At 36.5% G+C, this 24864-nt stretch overlaps 1 protein-coding gene across 1 annotated transcript in view; it reads right to left on the minus strand.

The window, feature by feature from the left end:
• Positions 1-24864, minus strand: part of IMMP2L (inner mitochondrial membrane peptidase subunit 2) — an 879044-nt gene that overhangs the window by 60684 nt on the left and 793496 nt on the right. The window lies entirely within an intron of this gene.

Genomic DNA, 24864 nt, shown 5'->3' on the forward strand with positions numbered 1-24864 from the left:
GATAAATATGATCAATAAAAAAATTCAAGCATTAAAGTAAAAAGAAAATAACAAAAACCTTTAACACCCTAAATCCAGAGAGTAGCAATGTTAAAACCAATACTCTAGTATTTAAGAGAGACAGTTTTTATCTCTTCTCCTTCCCTTTCCATCCATCAAACCCAGAGGAGTCAGAAGCTGTGTCAGCAAACAGGATGGAGAAGCTGAAGGCCAGGTAGGGAAAGACCAGAGGGCAAGTACCCTTTTCTCCATGGCAGGCTTTCGGCCTCCAGGAGGTCTCCGCTTGGAGGTCAAGGGGAGAAACTTTCTTTTTAATGTTTACTTATTTATTTTTGAGAGAGAGAGAGAGAGAGAGGGAGAGGGAAAGGGAGTGGGAGAGGGAGAGAACGAGAACAAGTGAGGGAGGGGCAGAGAGAGAGGCAGACACAGAATCCAAAGCAGGCTCCAGTCTGTCAGCACAGAGCCCAACACGGGGCTGAAAGTCACAAACTATGAGATCATGACCTGAGCCAAAGTTGGATGCTCAATCGACTGAGCCACCCAGGCACCCCAAGGGGAGAAGCTTTATATGAAGTTAAGAATATTAAATATTACACAGCCTGAATCTTTAAATGATTAAATTGGATCTGTGTTTTTGCCCAGTAAGTGCTATAGGACATTTTATTATCCAAGAGTGTCCAGAAAAGTCATGGGTCTGCCTGAATTTCTATCAAAGGGCAAGGAAAGAACCTGCTTCACAGAGTGGATTGAAAGGGATTTAAAGTAAATTTAATCTATAATTATATTCAACAAACTGCACTCAGTCAACATAACAGCTATGTATATGACAATCTCTACATGGAGCACCTGCACATGTATAAATGTGCCCACGTCCGTTCAAAGTGTAAAGGCAGCAAAGGAGCTTCAGAGGCCGAGATCTGGAGCCAGCATGCCTGAGTGTGTCTCAGCATCTTCATCTGTGAAACAGGAGTAATGACGCCATGTACTTCACAGTGTTGTCCAAAGGATTAAATGAAACAATATGTGAAAGCTTTTAATACAGTGCTTCATCCACAGTACACACTCTGTAAGTTATATTTGCCATGCTAGTGGTTGTTATTATTGGTAACATTAAAAGGTTCTTTCTGATCCACCTTGACTACAAAGAACAACTGGAGCAGGAAGCTCACCACTATTACGTCTCATGTAATCACATTTTTGCTACTTTCAAATCAAAAGATCCAAATAGTGCCACCAGAGCTCCTCCCACCCAACAGAAAGTCCAGCTTCAAAAACAAAAACAAAAACAAAACAAACAAACCCCTCCCCCCCCACACACACAATAACAAAAGTAACAACTGATGTTTATTGTGATCCTGTTTTGGCCATGCACTGAGCTCTGAGCCCATGATCTCACTCATTCCTCACCACCCTCCAGAAAGTACCTATTCTTGTAACGCCCACTTTATTGATGAGAAGCTAGGACTTGGAAATGTTAAGGACTTTGCCCATGCTAACACAACTAGTATGCGAGAGAGCTAGGATAAACAGTTACTGTCAACATTTTGCAAACTGAGGATAATCATTTGGTTAATCAAAACTGGTCTCATGTTGGTATCAAATATTTCATATGCTACATGTCACAGACCACTAATAACTCAAAGCAATGCATCTTTTAGGAAGAAGCAATCCTTCTTTAGTCATGTTTTTGAAATGTTTTAGAATATAGTCAACATTGCAAAGTTAAATCAAATTAATTGTCTTTTAATTCCAAGTTAAAGAATTTCATGTCGGAACACATATAAAACCGAGTAATAAACATATTGCAACTGATGGGTTCACTATTTAATGGGTTTGAATAGAAAGAGGTGGCAATTTAAATGAACTTAAAGCACACTATCCAATCAGGTGAACTCTTCCAAATAGTCATATTTTATCTCATGTCTTCTCTGACTTTCTCTTAGCCTCAGTTTCCTGGTATCTAAAATGAGGATTTGTTTTCAGAATCAAAGGAAATTATACAGACACATGTAAAAATGATCTTTTTTACTGGAAAAGGCTATAAAATGTTATTACCATATTTGTTATGAGATATAACAAATATGCAAAAATGTCATCAAAAATCTAAATATTTAGCTGCCCAAATGCATATGGTACTTGACATATGGAGGGTGCACAATCAATGTTAAATAAATGTACATGTTCTGAGTTCCTTAATAACAGCAAGAATGTATCTAGCATTCAGAAATAAGGTGAACAGTGAACTCCTACTACTGTCACTGCCATAACAAATTCTACCTGCAGCCTCTGTAATTTGGGGAAGACATGATGGGGAGCTTGCAAACACACACAGTACATGTGAGGGTCCTGACCTGGAATTTAAGATCATGCCAGAGTTCTTGGAGATCCCCCCCCCCTTAAGTGCATAGGCAAACACACAAATATAACCATAAAAAGTGACATTAAAAATAATACCTTCTAATAATTAAGTGAAGAATTCTTGACATGCTCAAATTTTATGGTGTTTATGTCATGAGTAGGAGATCAAGAAATCTGTTTTCTTCACTGATATCAGAACGAGACAGGTAAAATAGCCACAACTAATTATATATCACGTAGTCCTCATTCCATCTTTATTGAGCACCTGCTTTGTGCCAGGTACTCATTAGGTGCTGGGTAAAAAAAAAGTGGCCTTTTCGAGGAGTTCTGAGACAAGTTAGGGACACATACAATTAACTAGCAGTTTGGAAAGAGCAGGAGATTTTCTAGGAATGGTGAAGTGCTGGAGGCTATGAGAACCCACAAGACAGACATTTTACAGCGGAGTTCCCTGTGCATAGTGATACCAAAGCTGAAACTTAAAGGGGGGGGGGGATGGTGGTGCATGGGTAATTGTACTAGAAGAACAGGTATAATGGTGATGCTCAGAGGACTGGAGAGCACAAAGAATTCAGTGGCTCAGGGAATGGGGTCAGGAGAGAGAGGGCTCAAGAGGTCACCAGGGACAGATAATAAAAAGTCTTATGAGCTAGGACTCTTCAGGAGAAATGTTAAGAGTAATAATAATGCATAAAAATATTTCCTTGTCTTGCAAGCATATTCATTTCTTTCTCTCTATTATTATTAATAGCTAGTTACGTATGAAGAAGCTTCAAATTTTAATAAAAAAGAAAGTGCAAAGATCTAAGAAAAAGCTACTCTAAATCTTTTTTAAATTAACAATAAAGAGATCTTTGGAATGGCCTCTCCCTCCTCTGGCAGTGTGCATTACGAGAGCTTGCAAAAGGGTAATGATTCACCTTCTCCGAGAAAGAATGGACACAGAATGCAGGAAGGGGATTTTTTTCCTTTGGCCTTATACCAGTTTTCTTTCATAATGGTTTTATACTTTGTCCATTAACACCAGAAACTCATGGGAAAATTAGGGTCCCCTAAGCTAAATAACTAACTTTTAGATACATGTCAACAGGTTCAATTTGCTAATAAGACAGTGATTACTCCTTGCCTACTAAATGACCAAGGCATCTGATCTAAGAGTTGCTAAATGCAAAGGATGAACAGTCAAGTACAGTGGACTCCAACTTTGATACCTTCTCAGTTAAGACTGGACTTGGCTGCAAGAAATAGAGGTCCCCCAAAGAGTGGCTGAAACAAGACAACTCATAGTTATGCTGTCTGATGCCAGTTTTACCTACTCTACAGGGTTATTACAGACTAGTCCACTTGTATCTCAACTTTCTACCATAGTAGCTGCTATTTCCCAGATGACTTCAGAGTCCAAGCTAGCTGCTGAAGTGCCAGTCATCACATTAGGGGTGTAAGAAGTAAGATGGAGGAAAAAGGTGAAGAACACTTTTCACCTTGTAATGTGTAAGAAAATGCTTTCTCCTTTGCAAGGCATCCTCTAAGAAGTGTACACAGTTCTGTTTAAATCTTATTGGCCAAAATTTAGTCATGAGGCTCTGGCAAACTACAGAGAGCAAGGCCAAGGAATATAATTTTCAAGATAGGTGGTAAAGTGCACAGCTGAAAAAGTGTGGTTTTTGAAGGGAGAAGGAAGAAACCACGATAGGATGGATGGATTTTGAAAGGCAATTCTCAATCTCTGCCATAAATATACACTTACAGATGAAGATGTGGACTCATAACCACAATATATGTTGATTTATAAATTTTATAATATTCTATTGCACTATTATTTTATGTAAATTATAAAATATGGACAAAGAATTTAAAGAATAAGATAAAAATAAATATAAATAACATTTTCTGTATTAATCTTTCAAACCTCAGTGAACTGAAGATCCATTTTGAAAATCACTGCTCTAGGAGACAATTATGTAAGATGCTACTTCTATGGATTGGCAAGAAAGCAGCTACAGAATCTACAGTGTATATTGATATGAAGTATTCCTTAGTTTGTTAAAGAAAAAAAATCTATTTCACCTAGGCAAGTTACTAACTCAGACAGCTGGACTAATTCTGAGTATTTGTAAGACTAGAAGCTTTAATATAGCCTCAAGAATTATTACTTTAGCATATTCAAATGCTGGTACTTTATTACAGAGCAAAAATGTAAAAAATAGTCATAATACAAATTAATATGTGTTAATATATGAAGACTTTGGGTTTTTTTTTTTTTTGGTATATTTCTTCTAAACTGGGACTTTTTTTTCTAAAACTGTCATTAGACTAACGTTTCTGGAAAGTACAATGGCAATATGTATACAAAAGCATTAAAAATGTTTGTATTTCATGAGTAAACTTGTAAGGACTAATCTTAGGGAGATGATCTGAGATGTGGTGATACATTTACAGGTTTATAAATAAAGGTGTTCATTGCAAAATAATTTGTATTAAAATATAATTAGAAACAGCTTATATATCTAAACATGATTAAGTGAATTATGACACAGCCATATGATGAAGCACTACATAACTACTAAAAATTATATTTTCAAAAACTGTTTTATGACATAGAAAAAATTTCCATAACAGTGAGAAAAGCAACATAAGAAATTAATTCACACACACACACACCTTTCTCCCTCTTGTACACACATGTTCCTATATAGATTACATAGATGAGAGCCTGAAAGGAAGCACATTCATATTTTAATGTTGTCTAGGGAGTTGTATCAGTGATGATTGTTACTATTTTTTATAGTTTTCCTTACTTTCCTAATTTCCTAGCACAAACACATTATATTTATATAATCAGAACTCAATGTTACTGAAAATCAATCTTTTTGAAAGTTATCTTGATAGAAAATGTAAGTATGTAGATTCTCAAAATTAATAAATATTAAAGCAAGTGCTATAGGTGTATGTGCTATGCAAGAGAGAGACACAGAGTCCTCAGATCTCAGAAAGGGTGCTCTGAAGGACATTCAGGTAGTCAATTTATTTCATGTGACAGGAAACATCTAAATTATAATTAAGACAGCAATTATTCATATTATAGTGATAACACATTATCAAACGATTCATGTGAATTTGGATATGCAGAATTCATATCTGTATTCATTAGAGATAACTTTCAGAGTGTTAAAAGTTAATCAAAATAAAGTACGCTATTTATTTAAACCGTTATATTAAACAACTGTCATTACCTTAAACTTCAGATCAATGTAAACCTTTGCAGCTAACATTCAGCTCGCAGAAAGTCATGGTTTTACTGGAAAACCTTCCAGGACCAAACTTTAACAGCAAAAATAAGTCTTTAATATTAAAAATTTCCAATAGATAAACACTACAAGGATTACCTTGTTTAAGTTTCCAAGTACAAATTCAACCTGAAATGATATTGCCAAAGATCTCTGTGGTGTAAAAGGATTTTTTTTTTTAAACATCTACAAAAAGAGTGTATGGTTAGAGCATCTCCTCACTGATCTGGGCCTTCAGAAACACATCAATACATGCAGTACATAAGAAACAGCTGTAAGAGATTTTTCTGTCAATACAAAGCAAGGTCACTGCATTATAGGAAGACTCAGCACTGTTTATTTCACTTCTAAAAAGGGATTGTTCAAGGGCAAATTCTAAGAGAATGATTCTGAGGAGCACTGAAACCCCTAGAAAGACATACAAATTTGGGAAAACTCACTATCTTTTGGAGTATTTTGGGTATGTTGCCAACAGAAACAAAGAAATAATATACATTATATTGCATTTATCTTTATGTATTTTAACTATATGTCATTAGTCCTTATTTTACAGCAATAAAAAGGAACATAAATACCAAGAAAATAATAAATTGATGGCAACTATGGTAATTCATTAAAATTTACAATAACAAGAAAAACTTGGAACAACTAAATGCTGACCAAAATTTTAATCGAATTTAAAGAGGGTCTGCCCATGCTAGACAACGTGCTGGTTGCTGACATCTACTGTTAATGCCTCCTAATACTGTACTTTCTTACCACACAGCATGTTAATAATAGGGAATAGGGCCAGTCTAATGTGAGACCACTTACACATTTACTTCAGGCATCACATTTAAGGAGGCACCAAAAACCCTCTTTCATCAAGATAAACAACACTTTAATGAAATATTTTAAAAAATAAAATTAATGCAAAAAGAACCATGATCAAAGTAGCAAAATTTTAACCTAGATAAGATCTGTCAGAAAGCATGTATCAGGGGTACCTGGGTGGCCCAGGTAGGCACCCAACCCTTAATTTTGGCTTAGGTCATGATCTCATGGTTCATGAGTTTGAACCCCATGAGTCAGGCTCCATGCTAATAGCCTGCTAATAGCATGGAGCCTGCTTGGGATTCTCTCTCCATCTCTGCCCCTCCCTGGCTCATTTTATGTATAAGCATACACGCACACTTTCTCTCTCAAAATAAATAAATAAACCTAAAAAAAAAAGAATGTATAAAATATTACTTTGTTTGAGTGGAAATAATTTAAAAATTCCATGTTAAAAAATGTTTTCAGGTACAAACTTCCAGTTATCAAATAAATAATTCATGGGGATACCATGTACAGCATGGTGACTATAGTCAATAAAACCATATTGAATATTGGAAAGTTGATGACAACAGATCTTAAAGGTTCTGATTACAAGAAAAACAAAGTCGTGACTATGTATGGTGACAGATGTTAACTAGACTTACAGTGGTGCTTATTTTGCAATATATACAAATATCAAGTCAGTATATTGTATACCTGAAGCTAACATAATGTTCTATGTCTTTATAACTCAATTTATAAAAAGAGAATTTAACAGTGTAGGGAAAAGTGTTTTACAATGAAAATAAGAAATCTTTTTTTGTAGAATAACTTTTTTTATTTGAGAGAGAGACAGAGACAGAGACAGAGACAGAGAGAGAGAGAGAGATAGAAAGTGCAAGTTGAGGAGGGGCAGAGAGAAGGGGGAAGAGAGAGAATCCCAAGCAGGCTCTGCCCTGACAGCACAGAGCCTGACATGGAGCTCGAACCCACAAACCATGAGATCGTGACCTGAGCTAAAGTCAGACGCTTAACTGACTGAGCCACCCAGGTGTTGGAACATCTTTATTTTTAATACTTTAGGGTCTCTACACAGTTTCCTCTTGAGAACATCATGACAAAACACCAGCCAGAATACTTCCACTTTGTCCCTCACTAAGTCACAAAAAAAAAAATTTGTGTGAGACACACATCTTCAGAAGAAAGGCATTATGGAAAAATAATTCATTGGTATTTAAAAAGCAAATCTCATTATATGTGATGGATGGTTACAACAGAAAAAAATTTTAAGTCATATGATACTCCTTTAGTATTTAATATTTGGCTAACCTCTTTTTTCATTGTCTAGACATTTCAATTTATTTCCCCAAGCCTTTTACAAACAATCTTTTCAAAAGCCAACATTCAAACAACTCTAAGAGGCCTTGAGGAAATAAGATGAAACATTCACAAAAACAAAAGCAAGAACACTGCAGAGAAAAAAGAGTAGCCGTGATCACCAGTCAGGGCTCCAGGAAAATTTTCTTTAGAACATTGAAACACAATTTAGCTGTAAAATAACAAATGGCAATAAGATAAAGAAGGTAACCTCCTAACTGTGGCACAGAAACTTGATAACCAGGAAACTCTGATATTTAATGAACTAAAGACTAGTTTATTTAACCCTGTGCTCTATGAATAAAAAGAGTTACTATCAAATTAATAATTCAGTGATTACGTGTAACATTAAAATATTTTATATTCATTTATATTATCATATACCTATTAATTATGTTATATGATCATTTTATTTATGCCTGAAGAGTTTAAAAAGTAAATTAGTACTATTTTATTAGTACTATTTGAAAATAAAAGACTATATGGGTATGACTTCAGAAGATTTAGAAAATTTGATTAACTTCTGAGTGGCTTTGTTCCAACTCTAGATTCTGATCTCATAAATCCTCATTTTCTTGGTGGGGGAAGATTATTGAAATTTGTGATTCCTAAGTCCCACATTAAGCCTAAAGATAGTGATTTAGAAAACTTAGGATCCCAGAAATCGCATTTTTAAGAAGTGTCTTTGGTAATGCTTTTATGTCCAAGTTGAGAACCAATGCTGAGTGTAGAGGTTTAATTTGGGATTTCAAAAAACAGCTCATGGGATAGATTTTGAGGTTCAGTATCATAGAAATGATCAGCTACAAAATATAAGATCTCTTCCTCTCATTTAGTTGAACTGAGGTTTACTCATGGTAATTGCCACAGCTTGTTTGGGGTTCATGACTGGCCATTACCACGGGAGGAAAACAAAACAAAACAAAACAAAAACAGAAAGCAACAAAAAAGCTTGCTTCAATGCCTGTCTTAGAATGTCTAAAAATTAGTGTTTTTCTGACTTCTTTTTGTAATGTGGCAGTGTCCCATATTATAAAAGCCTATATTTTGAAAGTAACCAATATATGGTTATTATATCTTATTGCATATAAGTGAACTGTATTTTAAAATCTCGGTTTCAATTCCATTGAACAACAAAATGACTGGGACACTCGCTATTGTTAATAATGCTACTGTTTTCAAGTCCAGCAACCCAGGATTTTTGGATTCTCCACCCTCCACTGTCATGGCAGCATGGTTGTTCTGGCATCATGAAGATCCCTCTGGTACATATTTCTCTACCACTTCAGGGAGGGAGCAGGCCTACCTTCAACCACTCAAGGAGGAAACCTCCACACCGTGAAGGGATGTGGGAAAGAGAAGGAACAGCTTGCCTAAAGAGCTTGAGAATAGATTTTAATCCATCAGCGGGGAATAAGAACTGAATCTGTAGTGAACCAAGTATCATAGATTACAGAAGGTTAAAGCTAGAACAATTTTAATGGAAAAAAAAATAAGACCTTTGATTTTATCAGTGAGGAAGTAAAAAGCACAGAGAAGTTACAACTTATTATAACAGTTATAACTTACTATAACAGTTACACTACTATGGTTTCCATGAAGTCTCTTTAACCCCTACTGGAATAAATAAGCTTTTTATCCATAGTAGTTAGGCTCTACAGAAATGCTTGACAGTGGGGAAGTTGAAGGTAAAGAAAATGGAAGAAAAGACTGCAAATATTCCTTAAAACCACACTTTATTGTAAATCAACGGTTACTTTTTAAATTCCCTCCAATCTTTCTCTCTCAAATTATCTAGTTACGGAGTCTATAGCTTTCAAACCACCTACTCAAATAGAAGACTCTACTCAAAAAGATCCTAGATATTAGAAAAGGGAATAGAGGAAAGTAGGAATGCCCCATGGTGGTTTCCTATGATTAGAACACTTCTTTTTATTTGCTAATTCATAACCCAGAGGTTGACATCCATTTTATTTTTATTACTGACTCCTGTAAATGGGCAACTACCTTCTGATACTTAACTCTTATGACAAAATCCCATGCAATGTTATAATGGAATTATATATAAAGAATTGCCTGTTCCAGTGAAATGTTGAACCATAACCAACAGAGTAATGACAAGATACCTCCATTTTCTAATCACACATACAAATTGCAACTTCTTCGTGACTCTTAATGGATGGCTCTTAAATGGACATTCATACTGGTATATATGAATGACATGTGATAGCACATTATGTCTGATTTTCCAAAGAAAAATAACCAAAGGGATGTAGCAAAAGAGGTAAGAAACTTTTATTTGAAAGTGTGTGTATTTGTGTGTGTGTATGTCCATGCGTGTGTGTAGCTATTGATAGAGGAAGAGAATATAGGCAATGGGACGAAATTGCATCTAAACATCACTGTAATAAACTGCCCATTCAAATCTTGAGTTACTTTACAAAGGATGTGGATATACAGATGGAGGCCCAGCTCTCCTTACTTCCTGTCGCAAATGTTTTGGGGTACCACACAAGCTTCCCAGTAGACTGGTCTTGAATTTCTTTCTACAAAATCTGGTGTATAGTATAAAACCACCATCATACGTGTTTCAATATGAGGGAACTTCTTCTGGCTGACATTTTTCCAATCCTCTCTCTCCAGGTACACATCCCCATCAAATAATGCATCTCTTTTTGAAGCCTGTCCTTAAAAATGGGGTCAAAGGGTGGAAGATATCAACATTCAATTCACAGTCCTAAAAGAAAATATAATGGTTTTCCAGTCCTTTTTCTGTATTTTACTTCTATTTAAAAAATAATCCTATTCTAGTTAATATAATTAGTAGATGCTGATACTACTCCAAGATGAATAATAATCTTACTTCAGAGATGATGAGGGTTAGCTGAATTGTCTTCAGAAAGTCCAGATTTAATAGCCTGTAGATGTACAGTTTTTCTATCTATGAACTGTACTTTTTGTAGAAATCTGTCAGCTTTACTCAGCAGCTATCTCTACCCAAAGGCATATCTATTCTAGATTAAATGTCAGTCCTCTCTTCTCTTCTTCCTGCTTTTCTATGGGCACAGAAATAGTTTCTAGAAAGTGAAAAGTTATTTTGGGGTCTAGTGATATTAACTTGGATTTTGATTTTGGAAATTCAATTTAGGATGTTTTAAGTGTACACATCTGCTTACTGCTTAGTATAAAGCTAATAATCAAGCTCATTAAATAATATGTAATAAAAACTAATATACAAAAGGAAATTTTCATGTTACTGTAACATATTTGCAATAAGAGCCTTTTACTGGTAATTGGAAGATTCGGCTTCACTTCTCTGTTTAATCACCCACAAAACTGTTTATTGCCCTATATATTCCTCCAACAAGAACATTATCCTTTTAATGTGCCCCACAGAAAACCAGGGAACACTGCACAGTTATAGCACATGGTACTCTTTTCAAACATTATAGTCAAATTTTAATCTGACCATCAGGCTGTGATAATGCATTCTAATATTAGTATATATTTCAACAGAATGCAGTTATTATTTGATGCCAAATGACATAAGAATGGGGTTAAGACATATATAACAATAACTTCAACATTAGCTGTGTATATAAAATATTAACTTTCAATTAAATATGGTTGACCCTCAGTTTAGACCATATGACTATAGTTAAAAAAAAAAACTCCTGAAATATTTTATTCACAAGTGTGATTAAGTATCAAGTACTTGCGTGTATCCAGAGAAATATATTTCATTATCTTTCTAAAGCTTTTATATAAATTTAACAATTATAAAATATTAATTTTTTATTAATAAAGTAATTTTTCACAATCATTAGAAAAAATAAAACTAATTTCCTTTAATGCTTTGTAGACAAAAATAATTGGTTAACAGATTATTTAGAATATTGTTTAAAATACTTTAAACTTAAATATTTAAAAGTATGCTTGTATAGTTCTAGCCTGTGGTTTAAGTTGATGCACAAATATGAACGTAATTAACATTACGTAGCATCTCTTCATCTCATATTTATTGAGCACCTACGAGGTACCAGGCACAGGGATACAAGGATAAAAAAAATGTCTCTTTTCCAAAGGAGTTTAGAGTCTGGTAAAGAGCAAGGTATCTCCAGACCATTACAATGTGCTATGCACGGCTACAATGTAGTTGTTACAAGTTGCAGCAGCAATAGAGGGGAGGAGGTGAGTCTTCTAGGGCAGCAGAGGTTTGTTGAGTTGATAGCGGGGAAAGCATTCTCCACAGGATGAACAACATTAAGTGGAATGGAAAAGACTTGGTTGCATAAGTACAGTTGCTTGGTAAAGTAGCATAAATTGAAAAGACTTTAAGAGAATACCTTGGAGGATTTTATTTGCCTTCTGAAGGAGCTCAGTGTTCATGCTGTGAGGAGGAGCTACTGAATGAACTTTACCAGCCAGAGACATGGTAAGATTTTCATGTGAGAAGGCCACTTTAGCAGCACTGTGAATGTCAGAATTAACAACATGTTAAAGGCAAGAAGACCACTTAAGGAATCACTGTCAAAATGGATTAGGACAAGACATGCGAAGGTGAGAAGGAAGACAAAGATAGGAGAGATATTTAAGGGGTAAAGAGCAATGAGCTGTGGGATCCATTTGATAGTGCATGAGGAAGAGAGAGAAGCCACTAATGAGTCCCCGATTTCTGACATGGCTCATGGGGGATAAAGATGCTGTCCTCAGATACAAAGCAGGGAGAGCAGGCTGGTGGCTAAAGTGGGACAAAGGATATGCAATTTCATGCATTCTGAACGAGTTTGAGGTCCCTATGAGATCTACAAGTAATGATATGTGGTAGGCACGTAGACTGTAGCACATACACTTTGAAGTTCGTGTGGAAGATACAGGGTGGAGACAGTGTTAGTGCCCCATTTGCTTAAAGTGCTAATTTGATCCCATGGCTATAGGGGAGTTTGTGGCAGACAATGCAAAGGGGCACCTGGCTGACTAGAGTATGTGGCTCCCCGTCTTCAGGTTCTGAGTTCAAGCCCCACACTGGGTGTAGAGATTACTTAAACATAAAAAAAAAAAAACCCGAAAAACAGTGCATAGTGAGAACAGAAGTAGGCCAGGTACTGAACTCTGACAAACACTGCTTGTGGAGTGAGCGGGAAAACCACAATGAATATTAGCTAAGTTCATATCAGGGAAATAATCCTTAGAAAACTTAAAAATTATGTTCATGCACACATTTTTATTCTAAACATCAAACATTAATTTGTTAGAGGCCTTGTTTTGATTACTACCTTTTTAGAGGAAATTGTTAAGACAGATAACCTTAAATACTGACAGTTTAAAAAATTACCCTTTCCAATGGGAGACACAGGCCTGCACTTAGCTTTGAGTTACGGTTAGTGAAGAGAAAGAGCAGGGCTACTTACCAATATGAATCATTAGATGATCCCTTTTTGTGGTCTTTCTTACTTTTTCAGGAGAATGGCTTATTCATGTAAATTACACATTGCATTTACTACGTATCAGGGAGTGTTCCAGGCATTATACGCACAATGTAACAAATAAACTAAATAAGTTCTACAGCATTAAGATCCAGACAGGTGTATTGGAGAAACATAAAGTAGGGAAGAGGAGTAGGAAGTTCTGTGCCGGGGACAAGGACAGACACCAAAGCTGGTCTCATGGATATGCAGCCTCTACTGTCACATAGGGCCTCACACTCAGAAGGGCTCCATATTGGCTCTGACGCTCCACTGTCATCATCTCGAACTTCCTAGTAATTTTTTTTTAACAAGTGGCCCCTTAAATGATGTAGCTGGACCTGGTTGCAATTTTACATATGGTGGGTGAAAAAGCCCTTTTTTGTGTGACATCTTTCATTTGGCTCACCAGATATACTCTCCACCTTTCTCTCAACTCTTCTGTTCCAAGAGACTGACCATATAGATTGTATCAGTGAACTCCTTTGCCCTCTGGCTTCAGATTTGGTTCGAATAATAAGGAACTTAAACAGAAGTTCAAAAGTTGCTGCTTCTCTCAAGGGGGCCTTGTCTACCCACCTCTGTTCTAGGTTCTACAACTGTCCCCACTCCTTGTCCATCTAAGGCCCATCTAAGGCTCTGCATTAGCAGGCCTGGCATATACTTATCCCTCCTGGCCTCCCTACTCCCTGCCCTTATGATTGGTTGTTAAACTTTTCTTCAACTTTTCTCATTTGAATATGCTATCTGTGTTCTACCAGTATTCTGAGTGAAAAAAAAAAACAAACAAACTCATTAAGAAGGTGACATTTGAGTAGATACCAGTAAGAGATGAAGGGAAAGCCAGGCAGCTATCTGGAGGAAAAGGATTCCAAGCATTTGAAACCGCTAGGGTTCTGAGGTAGGGGTTTACTTCATGAATCAGAAAGGCTATTTAAACCACAGTGATGGGGCACCTGGGTGGCTCAGTCGGTTAAGCGGCCCACTTCGGCTCAGGTCATGATCTCGCAGTCTGTGAGTTCGAGTCCCGCGTTGGGCTCTGACAGCTCAGAGCCTGGAGCCTGTTTCAGATTCTGTGTCTCCCTCTCTCTGACCCTCCCCCGTTCATGCTCTGTCTCTCTCTGTCTCAAAAATAAATAAACGTTAAAAAAAATTAAAAATAAACCACAGTGAGAGAAATCCCACCTGTTGTCTTTTATTGTAAATAAAGTTTAATTGGACATGGCCACATCTATTCATGGGATTATCTATGGCACTTTTTATATGATACAACTTCAGAGTTCAGTAGTCATATGCTCACAAAGCCTCAATTATTTACCATCTTTCCCTTTAGAGAAAAGATTTGCCGACCTTTGAAATAGAGGAATAGTAAGGAGACCAGAGAGTCTATGGCTTCATGGATTAGAGGGAGAATAAGAGAAGACAATGTTACAGGGGTAACAGGAGGGTGGATGAATTAGAGCCTTATGAGCCACTGTAAAGGGAAAGTGGAAAGTTTTGAGGAGAAGACTTCTATTTAACCAGAACAACTAAGACTGTTGCCTTAAGAATAGTCTGAAGCAAGAATACAATCAGAGGGACAATAAGGGACTACTGTGAACAGCTAGGAGAATGAAATGATGATAGCTTAGACCTGGGTGGCCGCAGTGGAGCTGGTGAGAAGTGGTCAGAGTCTAGATGGATTGTGAGGGTAAAGTTTGCCGATGGACTGAATGTGAAGTGTGAAAGAAAGAGAGACTGAGTACAAGTTGTCCTGCACAACCAAGTATGGAGTTGCCATTACCTGAGTTGGGGAAGCTGGTGGGAGGGAATGGAGATGTAGGGGTAGGAGTGGCATAACTCATGAGCTCAGTTTCAGGCATTATAAGCTTTAATTTTTATTAGAAATTCAAATAGTTATGACATGGGTGGAAAGCATGTTATCCTGGCAGTTAAAGAAGACAATGTTTCAAGGAGGCAGGAAGGAGGGATCTACTGTGTCAATGCAGCTGGAGGTCAATTAAGATGAGATTGGAAAAAGACCACTGAAGTCAACCACTTGGAGTACACAAGTCACCTTTATAATAGCAGTTTCTGTGGAGTGGTGGGGGTGAATGCCTGACTAGAGGGAGGCCTTAGGAGAGAATAAGAGGAGAGGAAATACACACTGTATGTGCGTAGACTACTCTTTGAAAGTGTTTCACAGTGTAAAGGAGAGAAGTAGGAAGTTGCTACCTGTAGAAGCTGAGTAGAGAAAAAAAATTAACACTGGACTAAAGAACAGCATGTTAGTATGCTGTTAGGAAAGACCTTATAGACAGAAAAATATTGATGATGCAGAAGAGAGGTTAAGAATTACCAGAGTGATGTCCTTGTAGGAGAAAAGGAATAGGTTCTGGTAAGTAAGTACCAGTCTTAAATACAAACAGAGAGAGTTCTCAGGGCATGTGACACTGAGCTATTTAGTAAATAATCAATCAATCAATATCGACTTTCAGTCTTCCCACAACAAAACCATCTAATACTTTGTGAACAGTTAGGACATTAGTGCATAATTAAGATCTTAAAGTTCAATTTATTATTTTGTCACTTGTGAGTTCCAAGACCCCCAAACAACCTTTCTATGACTTAGTTTGCCTTTGATTATGAAATATCTACTGGTCATTGTGGTACCTGGAAAAATTAACCGGTTTAGGTAAACCTTCCCAGGCTTCAACTCTCTCTGATGTTTTCTGCTATAGAACTTCATACAGAGAGAAAAATGAAAGGTACATATAGACTCAGATGTCTACCTAGCAAAAGTCATGTGGAGGTCTTTTCACAGTGCATTGTTCCCATTTGGTGATCTTTTTAAATTTCCTCCAAATGAAAAATATTTACTATGACTTAACACTCTAAAATTAAGTTTTTATTTCTAAATATAGAGAACAAACTGAGGGTTGCTGGAGGGGTTGTGGGTGGGAAGAATGGGCTAAATGGGTAAGGGGCATTAAGGAAGACACTTGCTCGGATGAGCACTGGGTGTTATACATAGGAGATGAAACACTGGATTCTACTCCTGAAATCATTATTGCACTATATGTTAACTTGGATGTAAATTAAAAAATAAATTAAAAATAAATAAATAAAATTAAGTTTCATTCCTGAGAAGACTTATCTTTTATATAAACAGCATACGTCTTATCTAGGTGCCATTATTTCTATAAAAATCTTGCCTATTAATCTTAACTAGAGATTCTAAACACACCCTTTTAATTCTTAGGCAGCTCAAATGTCACTGCCACTGAGGGATATTCCTGGGTCCCCCTGGGGAGAATGTATCTTACTATGTCCCCATTTTGTTCTGATCATACCTGTGTTGCAATACAGATCAGACTGCCTTGGAGTGATCTGTTGACATTTCTGTCTCCTCCTCCAGACTGTGAGCCCCTTATCTTATTCTCCCTGGAGTGACTTCCATAGAATAGATATAGAATAAATATTTGCTGAATGAATTCCAGTGTATAAATTTCAGAATGGAGGCTGATCAAATAAAATGGTATGATATGGAAGTCAAGAAATGGAGTAAGTGGGTACTAAGAAGGTGTATGTAAGTATTCATGAAAGATATTCATAGTACATATACATACCAATTATGAGTATTTTATAAAACAAAAAAGCTCTAGTTTTCAAAGACTGGTTTGGTGAACAGAGTCAGGGAACACTTTCTTGACTAGGCTTTTCAATATTAAGAATGTATTTCTGAGTTGTTCTGTTTCCTCTCTTTGTGAACATACGTTATACACACACACACACACACACACACACACACACACAAACACACACACTGAGGGGGTTACATGTTTCCTGAAGACAGTACACAAACGCCTTTATCCAACTTTTATTTTAGGGAAATATTGACAGCAACGAACTATTGAAGCCATAGCTCTAATATTCTGAAATAACAGAGCGTATAAATGGATTGAGTTTACATTAGGTCAATCTTTAGAACTGAACTTCCTGGCAGAAGAACTAAAGTTGCTTATTTCTATTAGATTCACTCTTTCCCAACCTAGTTACCTCTTTCCCCTGCTGTGAAGGTCTCTGTTTTTGAATTCTCTATTAAGTTTTTTAATAGACAATCTGCTTTAGCAGTTTGAGAAAAAAAGCTTAGCTTCCTTCCCCCACCCCTACCCTACAATGGCAGTTAAGCCTTCAACTTAATATGAAATCTAGTGGACACGTGTGCTTTTTCAGAATAAGAGAAAAGAAAAGAGAAGAAAAGAGAAAAGAAAAAAAGTTTTATTTTTCTAATTATTATCTACTTATCAGTTTTGGGTTAAGAATTCACTGGCCTTTGACATCAATGACTTCACTCATAAGAGGACTCTAAGACACACAACAGATGAACATAAGAGAAGGGAAGCAAAAATAATGTAAAAACAGGGAGGGGGACAAAACATAAGAGACTCTTAAATATGGAGAGCAAACACACGGTTACTGGAGGGGTTGTGGGAGGGGGGATGGGCTAAGAGGGTAAGGGGCATTAAGGAATCTATTCCTGAAATCATTATTGCACTATATGCTAACCAATTTAAAAAATAAAAAAATAATAATAAAATAAAAATAACTTAAAAAAATAATTCACTAGCCTTTGTGTCACCGTGAAAATTCAGTCTTAATTTTCCACATCCAGGCCTAAGATACAATCATTCCTTTTCAGTTAGCATTTATCTGCATCCACCTCAGATAAGTTGTTTACATCCAGTGTTGGACCACCCTTCACATTAAGTTTAAATAGGAAACATTTTTTTCTAATAAAGTAATCTGTATCCCATTTGTCTTCAGGAAACTGTAATAATTCAGCAATAGATGAAAATGTTTCAGAGCTGAGAAGGGCTTTGAAGCTGATGTTTTCCATTATCAGTTGCTTGTACTGGTAAATACATTAAAGGTCAGAAATGAAATGCCCACATCAACCACTAAGAAGTTGAAGGCTCTTGTCTATTATGAACGAACTGCTTTCAGCTTCTTTAAAAAAAAAGAAAATAGAGTTTTTGTTGTCCCCAACTCCCAGGAGGGCAACTATTGCGAAGGATGAAGTGCCTAGAAGATACCAGATTATATGAAAGGGAGGAAAGAAAGTGTTGGTTTTGTTTTCCTCCAAATACACCACAGAAATGAATTTTTTGTGTGTGCTCTATTTTTGTTCTCTGTGTTTATTTGAAAGTCTCTCGTAGCCCTCAATACTTAGAAAATCTCAAAGGCTTGTCATCTATTATAACATTTACGATTGAACACTCATTTCTTACTACATGTGTAGAACATCACATATGGTCACTGCCACTGCCACCTCACAAGCATTTTCAAGACCCCAGAGAATATCAGGGCCCAACTAACTACAGAAGCCAGACCCTAAGTCAAACCAGATTTCTGATTTGCAAAAATGGGCCTACTGAGGTGGAGGAAAAGAGAGAGCAAATGCTGCAATGCACCAATGGCAAGGAAAATTAGCGAATTAAGAGCGGTCTGCTGCCAAATACAGGACTTGCTGTGAGTCAGGGAGAACAGGAGCTGTTGGTTGAATCAGAGTAGCTGCCTCCCTGGACAGCTGAATTTCCAAGACAGTCCAACATTCAGCCAATCACCTGTTAAACATCTGGACTCTGCGAACCTAACATGGTGGAATCCCAGACGGGACTGCTAGTGATTTCTCAGGCTTTGGAATACCTAGCACTCCACCAGGACAACAATGGACTACTTAAAGAAATCAGGACATCTTTAGGATGGAGGTGGTAAGAAAGAGAAAAGTATAGTAATTCCTTTTTATTCTCCTTACATCAAGCCCTGCTGATTAGAGAATAAAACTTTCTAATGATCAATGATGTCATTTCCATGACAGAAACATCTTGAACTCTTCACCTAAATTGAGATACACTATTAAGGCAGACTTAGACTCACCTACACTGGTTATAAGAAATCAAGAACAATATACTTGAGCCCTTCCTCATGATCTCCAAAACTCAACATAATGAAGAACCATAATGCCATAGAATTGAAGCAGATATGCATCTATCAGGTAGATTTTAAATTTCTACAGGAATATTATACTTACCAGATGCTTACTCTATGCTCAGAATTATGTATACATGGCCAACCGAATTTACACACATCATCTAATTTAATCACTACAGCTATCTTATGAGGTAAATAAAATTATGAATCCAATTTCACAGATGAAAAACTTGAGGCTTAAAGAGTTTAAACAAACACACCTACCTGTTAATTGGAAGCCTGAGCTCTTAACTTCTATGCCATGCTAAGTACAAGTCACAACCTGTTCATTTCTCTAGCTTTTGACCCCTGGTGTCATAATGACAATTTCCAGGACTATGTGGCATACCTCAAGTGTCCAGTTTGTTCCAAACCTAAATACTGCCAGTAGTCCATCTGGCCACTATTGGGTCCACACACCAGCAGCCCCCACATTTATGGAGCTTCTGCTTCTGTCTAGACCAATGTCCTCTAAGCAGAGAATGCCTTGAATTCTTTCTGCAACAAAGCCATCACCCTTCACCCTCCAAAGAATCATGGAATTTGAAAATATCTTAACAGCTATATGAAAGTAATCCATAAAATTTAATTATGACTCATTTCATTTGCCTCTTAATGTATTTCTAAACTTTATTTCCCCTAAAAGTTGTAAAAAATAAATTATCAGTTTCTATCAGGAAAAAAAAAGCTTTTGGTAAACATACTACTTTTATTTTCATCATTAATATAATTCAAAGTGGTATAAAATATTTGAGCTATAGTACGATAGAAAAATTCTAATTTGCTAAAATTGTGAGTGGGCCCACAAGAACTATAAGGGCTGACCTCTTGATCCATGGAAGAAAAACAGGTTACAACTCACACGGTAGGATCATTACTGGCTGTAAAGTGGCAGGTTCTGTATATGATACAGACCTTCATTTGGAGACTTTATCACAATGCCTCAACATGCCCTCTGGATTTGCTTTAGTGTCAGGGTAACCTTCATTCTCTAAGTCACCTTTGCTTCAAGATCTTGTATTTGTCCTTCATTCTTTTTTTGGTCCATCTTAACCTTCATACAAGCAACAAATCTTATTATTTTTCTTTAAGTAGCTTTGTCTGGCAGGGCACAGGTCAGAGGCAGGTTGGTTGAAATGGACTAGTGAAGTCTTCTGGAGGTCTCTAAGGAAATCTTATCTGCTGAATTGAGTTAATGTCCACTTGTATTTTGGACATTTGCCCAGAAGCTAGTGGACAGCAGGGACTTTTAGAAGCAATACAATTCCCAAAAACATAAAGCAAAAAATAAAAGGCAATGTTTGGAGAACAAGGGCAACCATTAAAATGTATTGTGCTCTACCTAATACTTCAGAAAATATTTTCCCCATGTCCATTATTAATCAGCATTTTTTAAGGTTTAATTTTGATCATTCTTTTTTGCTGTAACACTGTATGCAATGAAACCATCCTTTGAGCTGGGGAATAGCTCCATGGTAACAGATTCTCAAACATCAGTACAGGATGAAGCTTTCAGTGTGTGATCACAGTTCAGAAGATGAGGAGGAGAAAATGAAATTCCATATTGGGTCTCTTTCCTTCCTTGGGATAACATCCTGAGAAAGAAGTCCACAATCTTATGAGGTAATTGGGAGTGGGGGAAAGGGAAATGATATCAAGTGACAGACCAAGCTTAAACTGTTAGTAAGCTCATTATGGAATTTCAAGGTATGAAATAAATCGTTTATTTTAGTTCCCTAAAGAGATGAAGAATTCATTTCCTATTCAACAGAGCAGAAAAGAATTCTCTACCTTGATGCCACACTTTCTAGCACATACTGAAGTAGATCCATTCATGCATTCATTCAAAATTCACTGGGTTCTTGCTATTCACAAGCAGGGCTCTGTGGTAGGCAGTGTGCTAGGGTCCACGGCCATGGGCATTCGCATGGTCAATTTCTATGAAAAACTAATGTACAGCATATCCAGACAATTGATTATTTGGATTGTTATTCAATGCTAAAAATAAATGAGCCATCAAGCCATGAAAAGACATAGAAAAGCTTTACTCAAATGAATATTGCTGAGTGTAAGAAGCCAATCTGAAAATGCTACACACCATATGATTCCAACTCCATGACATTCTGGAAAAGGCAAAACTATGGAGACAATAAAAATATCAAGGTTTCTGGGTGAGGGGGAAGATATGAATACATAGATCCGGAAGTATTTTCAGGGCAGTAAAAATACTCTGTATGATATTATAATGAGAAATATAGGCCATTATACATTTGTCCAAACCCACAGAATGCACAACACCAAGAGTGAACCGTAAGGTAAACTATGGACTGTGTGTATTGACGATATGACAATGTAGGTTCATCCTTAGTAAAAATGTACCATTTTGGTGAGTAATGTTGATAACAGGGAGGCTAGACTTATGTGGGGACAGGGAGTAAATGGAAAATCTCTCTATCTGTCAATTTTGCTGTAAACCTAAAAACTGCTCTGAAAAAAATTAAGTTCTTCAAAAAAATCAAAACATTTAAAAATGAGTATTAAAACATATTAAAAATGAGACACAGAATGAATTAAACATTCTCATTTAAAATAGCTGGCTGTTCTAGAAGCTGGACACCAAAGCTGTACCTGAACACTACTGATCAGGAAGGACATTCTCACTTCTCTGGTCATTGTTATGTAAACCTGACAAGCAACCCAGTCTTTATAAAACTTCATAATTTGCCTGCCGAGCTCAGCTAAGCAGGCAATGGAGTTGGAGTAAACGGATTTGGAGTCAATGGGTTTAAAGCAGGGGAATAGCAAAGTAAGGAAGTATCTTAAATAAGGGCCATTTTAAACTCTCATCATTGCTGCTGGACAGAAATCCTGCTTTAAAAAAAGCTAGGAATATTTTGTATTTTGCGTTTAGATAGTTTTTAGGTATATGGGTGCTTCCAAAGTGCTTCAGGGTGTTTAAAACCATTTGTTCTTCCAATCTTGTTTGCACTATTAATTTGGTTAATGGGTTAGTAATCCTTTCTTTAGGGAAAGCAGGAAAGTAAACTTCAGCCCAGCACTTTTCTAAATTATTACATCCTCTCAACAAATGGGGTACAGATTAATGAGGTTTTACTCAAAGCTTTGAATTCACAGGAGCCTTAAATGAAGCGACACATCCTTGTTTCCATTTAATGAAAACAACAATTGATAAATGTAAATCTGACCTGAATGCAGGGTAAAAGAACTGGATAACCATCTGCCAAGATTGAAATCACCTTCCAAGTGTATCTCCTGGCAAAATGAGAGGACTCTGACCACTCACTGACAACGCCAAATAGAAAATCATTTAGAGACAGGAAAAAAGTCACATACCCTCGCTTCCTGGGGCAACGAGGCTCATGATATCACATAAAAATGCGTAACCTTTCTGCATATGAACAATAATGAGAGTCTGATTTTGAGGTTTTTAGTTCATTTAATCATAAAACAACTCAAGGGCCTCTCCTCCTTCAAAATGCCAAATATTCCTATTTATTTCATCAAAAAGAAAATGAGTAGATGAGACGAATAGTTGCACAAAATATTTCTATCATATCAGCGGAACATGTTCAAGCTTTTACATAACTCATTGGTATTGGGAATTTTCCAGATAAGCCATAATTAATTTCAACAAAACTTGTGTAAAAATAATTGTGAACTTGCCAAATCAACAAACGTGTATTTTGAAATGATTGTTCATAAAGTAGCACTTAATTACGATAATAAAAAATTCAAACGTAGGAGAAATGAGTATGTCAGTGAAAGAGAGTTATGACCCCAAAGAGGGAAAATAAGCATCTAGCTTTTGTGTGTGTGTATTGCTAAATTACTTGAGAAGAAAATGTTAGTATTTAAATAGAGCATCACTACCCTTGAACACAGTACTCGTAAATCCATCAAACTGAAAATAAATGCTACTATTCTTTTACTTCTAATCTTCTAGGCAACCAAGCTGTTATTAAAAATATTATAGGGGTGCCTGGGTGGATCAGTCAGTTAGGTATCAGATCATGATCTCACAGTCTGTGGGTTTGGGCTCCGTGTTGGGCTCTGTGCCGACAGCTCAGAGCCTGGAGCCTGCTTCAGGCTCTGTGTCTCCCTCTGTCTCTGCCCCTCCCCTGCTCATGCTCTGTCTCTGTCTCTCTCAAAAATAAACATTAAAAAATTAAATGTGTTACAAACTGGTTAATAACTTTGTAGTTTCTTATGTTAATCCAAGGTGACAAAGGGAGGGGCTACTGAAATCCTTACCACTCTAGTAAAAGGCTCAAACTGCAATTTTTTCATCTGTCAAATGAAGAAATATTGCTAACCTAGATATTATTTATATTGGTTTATTCTTAGTCAGCAATTGGAAAGAAAAAAAGATTAGCGTTTGTAATACAACACAATGTCAAGGTACAAGATAGTTCCTATACTTGACGGTCCATAATTACAATGCAAAACTATGTAAAATAAGAGGAATGGTTTTCTTTTCCCTTCATAAAGTATTATATGCCCATAGTAAATCAGATTGCTAAGGTTAATGATGAATAGAAGTTTCTAACCATAAACATTATCATAGGAAATTAAGTATCTATAGATGAGAATGATAGGCATATTTATAACTCTGAAGAGAAGGCAAGATTACTAATGAGAACCCAGGTTTGCAAAAATTGTGGGTAGGCTGCAGCAGTTATTATGACTCTAAGTATATGCCCATTAAAAATGAGGTGGGGGCGTCAGTATGGATGGAGAAGAATGTTCAATATTTTTCAAATGATTTCCTCAACATGACATTACCATAATCACTTTATATTTAAGATTTTAAATTCAGCACATACTACTTTGCCTATAATTAGGGTATGTTGCCACTAGATGGAAGTAATGGTTAGGTCATAACAACTAGGGATAAAATTCATTCAAGAAATCTTTAAAGTACCAACTAACATTATATACATTATACTTGTATATATAAATGTCCTTACACTATTGAAAGTTTAGTTGTTGTTTTTTTAATGTTTTATTTATTTTTGACACAGAGAGAGACAGAGCATGAGCGGGGGAGGGGAAGAGAGAGAGGGAGACACAGAATCCAAAGCAGGCTCCAGGCTCTGAGCTGTCAGCACAGAGCCAGAAGTGGGGCTTGAACCCATGAACCGTGAGATCATGACTTGAGCCGAAGTTGGCTGCTTAACCAATTGAGCCACCCAGGGGCCCCTGGAATGTTCAGTTTTTAAATAAATCCTACATGACAGCTAAGCTTTATTAAGATAACAAATTACATAGAACTAGAGAACATTTTTTTTAAATACTGAGATTTGCCTGTATTGTTACGGAATTAATCAATCTCTCCTAATTTTTATGCATTAATCCGATCTCTAAACATTTTTATACATTAATGAGAACATCTGGGACTCCAGGGTATTTTGGGGTCAGAGCTATTTTTTTCAATAATATTCTATTTATTTGAACTATTTTCCATTTTACATACAGGATACTTATGCTGCCAAAATCGCTACCATTAATTGCTAGCATTAAGCCCCTTAAAAGGAGGGGCTTTAGTTTAT

Source organism: Panthera uncia, chromosome A2 (genome assembly GCF_023721935.1).
Source record: "Panthera uncia isolate 11264 chromosome A2, Puncia_PCG_1.0, whole genome shotgun sequence".
In the NCBI taxonomy this organism is placed as follows: Eukaryota; Metazoa; Chordata; class Mammalia; order Carnivora; family Felidae; genus Panthera; species Panthera uncia.